Raw genomic sequence first — 3,961 nt, 5'->3', positions numbered from 1 at the left:
TTCGCCGCCGGAAACCATGATGATGATGATCGGTAAAACTTGTAACTTCACCAACAAGTCGCTATGACACCGGCCCCATGGTGGGCGCCAACTGTCGTGGTCCTAAGGCTGACAGTAGAAAGGGGGGTAGGTACGGAGAGGCAAGATCTTAGCTATGGCGAAGATGTACACACGAGGTTTACGAGTTCATGCCCTTCTCGGAGGAAGTAACAGCCCTACGTCTCGGTGCCCGGAGGCGGTCGATTGGATTATGTATGTAGTATTACAGGGGGTGCGAACCCTTGTCCCAGAGGAGGGGGTGGCTTATATAGAGTGCAACAGGACCCCAGCCAACCTCCATTACAAGGGGCTTAATGTACATAAAGTAAGGGCGTTACTGGTAACGGCAGTCTTAAATACTCTTAATACTCATGAAGACTAAGGAGTGAATGTCCGGCTGTTGCGTGCTCTTCCGACTCCTGGTACTCGATATAGTTGAGTGACCTCCCATATGGTCGAGTGACGGTGGGGGATGACGGTCGAGTGATTCGGTCGTCGAGTGGATTCTTGGTCTTTTTATCTTCTGGGGTAGTGACCTTGGGTAGGACGTATAGGTCAGGCCTATGACCCTAGCCCAGGTCTGTATCCTCAACAGGTTCCGTTGCATTGTAGAAGTGTTGAGGGTTGTGCTTGTTGGGTGTTGGGAGCACTTGGCGGGCCATCTATGTGGCCGTGGTGCTTCGTGCTGAGTGAGTTTGTTTGTATCGGTTTTTGCCCGATTTTCCGTAAATTAGTTGGGCAATTCTCTTCTTCTTAATTTATCGATGATGAAATTATTTTGCCTCCGTTTCAAAAAAAAGCCATACTGGGATGCGTACGTACCTGCCCTCGAGCTCTGTCCCTGAAAGGTGCTGCTGTTAGGGCATGTACAATGGTTGATAAGATTGCCTTATCTTAAGTTTTGCATGTAATTTAAAGATGACAAAGAAAAATGTCTACAATGGGTCATCTCTTAGTCTTATCTTCAATAACTAGCAATTTCTAAAAATGTGGTGAGACATATTATGCTAAGAGATCATCTCTTGTCTTATCTTAAATATGAGTTCTCTCTCCTCCACCTCATCATTTATCCTACGTGGCACTCCTAAGATAGCACCATTGTACATGCCCTTACTCTCTCCTATTTATACGCGAGCTCGTGGCTGTGTCGACTGCGACTTGTTTGTCTGTGTGCGCACCAATCCAGGAGCGTAGAAATGTAGCGGCAAATCCGATCGCCCGTTCCAGATGCGCCAGGCGGCAATTTCCACAAGAAGTCCACGAGTCCAAGGCTCTGGTTGTGATTGTGCAAGCTCTGGCCTCTGGCGCGGCAATTTCCACAAGAAGTCGTTTGAGGCCAGCGTTTGGACACACCCACCATGCACGTCTTTTTCTTGACCGTTCAGGGAGCGTGAAGCCTTACACAGTTATGTGTGCTTATCCTGAGCCTTTTTGCAGGGCTAAAATGAGAAGCATATAGGCCGTGAATGCTTTGATTTCCATGCACTATTTCTCCCCGGTCTTTTAAAAAAAATGGCACCTAAGGATCTCTATTCATTAAAAAAACATTGCCGGTTGATTAACGGGAAATCAGACTAAAACCGGCACAACAATTCATACAGGGCAACACCGGCCGACCTGGCCAGCCCGACAAAGATTCAAAATCGCCACAGTGAGGAAACACAAAGTTGAGGTTGTCACCAAGCGTGATCGTCATCACTCCTCCATAAACATGCTAGTCAAACTTTACCATCGACTTCCACCAACGAAGCCCTCGTCACCAAATGCCAGAGCCCATGCCAGCCCATGCCAAACAGTCGGCCACGAATGCAGGCGCCCACACAACTATGACTAACCCCTAAAAAAAGACAACCCCGACTAACAAAGCCATCAAAATAGAGAAGAATTGTGCAGAGCTGGCGCCAACCAACACTTCCTCGAAGACGATCAGCCACCTGTCATTGTCACCACCTAGGCACCTCCGGGGCACCTTTGACTCCGTGACGACATGGAGAGACCAAGAAGAAACCTATCGAGCACGCTAGGATGAAATCGGCCTTGCACCGTTGGACGTCATCATTGCTACCAAACTTGACGCCGCACCATCACCCTACCAGCTGGCCACCTGCCGACCGTAATGCCATGAGCGTCTAGCACACGAAGAACACAAACGTGATCGATGGGTCTCCATGACAACGAGGGAAGTCGTGATGCAGATGTCGTCGCTTGACCTGACCTGGCATGAGGCTTTCACCCAAAGAACTGGTTCCGAGGGTGCATAGGGGATGAACTCCATGACATTGCCTCCAAGGAGGAAAAACGACGTCCGTGGACGCCGATGCTATCGGCCACAGAGCTCGGCAAGCTTTCACACGAAGCACCGCCCAACACCACACCCCCACACACCACACCTCTGCTCGCCCGCACACCTCCCACGAACCCACCGCCGTGACCATGCAGGAGCCACCACAACCTCGCCACCGGTCAAAAAATTATAACCAGGCAAGACCGAACCATAAAAAAGAAAAGGTAGTACTATGTGTTCTTAATCAAAACGTAGGAAATACATTGCATGTGTATGATACTGTAAATGTGTGTGTGCAATATGTCGTAATCGATGTTTCTAAAGAAAATACATTGTTATCGTGAGTTCATTAAAGGAAAACGCTTTACACCAGACGTCTGATATTTCTCTTCCATCAGACTGATCCTGAGCCGTACGTCTCTATCAATCCCACTGCCGTTCCAACTGCTCGTAATTCACCTAAGGGAATGCCCAGTTTCCGCTATATAATGACTGTACCTTACTTCATGCAGAGACTTGATAACTTTGATGCGACCCGAAGAGACTCGGCGACGGCCAAACTCAGACGACGCGCGAGGTAAGCTAGCACACAAGCCGCCACAAGGGTGTTTATTTGTATATATATATGATGGGAAACTCAATAACAACATAAAACCGTGCATCACTATGCTTTGCTATATATCAGCAACTAGTGCAAATTTATTCATGCTCCGCCGTACGTATTTGTGTTTCGCTGCTCCAAGTATCATCATCTCCGGCCTATCATGGAGGAGAACTCCCATAACCACCGGGCGGGGCCTTGTAGGTGACCCCGTATGGCGTCTCGTTGCTCAAAGTACCTGCGGTAGCAACGTTCATGCACAGGCAGATTGAATTACAGCTATTTTAGACACGAGGACAACGACACTGAGAAGCAGAGAGTTGATGATACCTCTGGCGGCGAACGCGTGCTGCGCGAGGAACATGAGTGAGGCCAGGAGCACGCACAGGAACGCGGCCAAGGCTCTGGAAGTGAAAGCCATGCTGGGATGCGTACGTAGCTGCGCTCGAGCTCTGTCCCTGGAAGGAGCTGCTGTACCTCCTCTCCTATTTATACGCGAGCTCGTGGCTGTGTCGACTGTGACTTGTTTGTCTGTGTGCGCACCAATCCAGGAGCGTAGAAATGTAGCGGCGAATCCGATCGCCCGTTCCAGATGCGCCAGGCAGCCATTTCCACAAGAAGTCCACGAGTCCTGGCTGTGATCGTGCAAGCTCTGGCCTCTGGCGACGGCCATTTCCACAAGAAGTCGTTGGAGGCCAGCGTTTGGACACACCCACCACATGCACGTCTTTTTCTTGACCGTTCGGGGAGCATGGAGCCTTACACAGTCGTGTGTTTATCCTGAGCCTTTTTGCAAGGCTAAAACTACCACATTTCGTGAAAACGTTCCTACAAACTATCACTTTATAAATTTGTGCCGAAAACTATCATTTTCTCACTAATACTTTACTAAAAACTACCATGTCTCAAAAGAGTCCGGTTTGCCTCTCTTAAACACGTTTCTGATTGGTTGGGGCCACACGTAAGCATTGACATGACACATTAGCAAAACCTATTAAAAATACATTAAATTTTAATTTTAAATTTAATTTTAAATT

General features: G+C 48.5%; 1 long non-coding RNA gene across 1 annotated transcript; it reads right to left on the bottom strand.

The window, feature by feature from the left end:
* Window positions 1-2,901: 2,901 nt before the first annotated feature.
* On the bottom strand, window positions 2,902-3,398 carry LOC119282587. Its single transcript, XR_005138796.1, has 2 exons — window positions 3,255-3,398; window positions 2,902-3,162 (listed from the first exon to the last, which is right to left on the bottom strand). It is a non-coding gene; the product is annotated as an uncharacterized LOC119282587 (long non-coding RNA).
* Between the last annotated feature and the right edge of the window lie 563 nt (window positions 3,399-3,961).

Source organism: Triticum dicoccoides, chromosome 3B (assembly GCF_002162155.2).
Source record: "Triticum dicoccoides isolate Atlit2015 ecotype Zavitan chromosome 3B, WEW_v2.0, whole genome shotgun sequence".
Taxonomy (NCBI): domain Eukaryota; kingdom Viridiplantae; phylum Streptophyta; class Magnoliopsida; order Poales; family Poaceae; genus Triticum; species Triticum dicoccoides.
The sequence above is the reverse complement of the archived record's forward strand: the minus strand, read 5'-3'. Positions and strand labels throughout refer to the sequence as shown.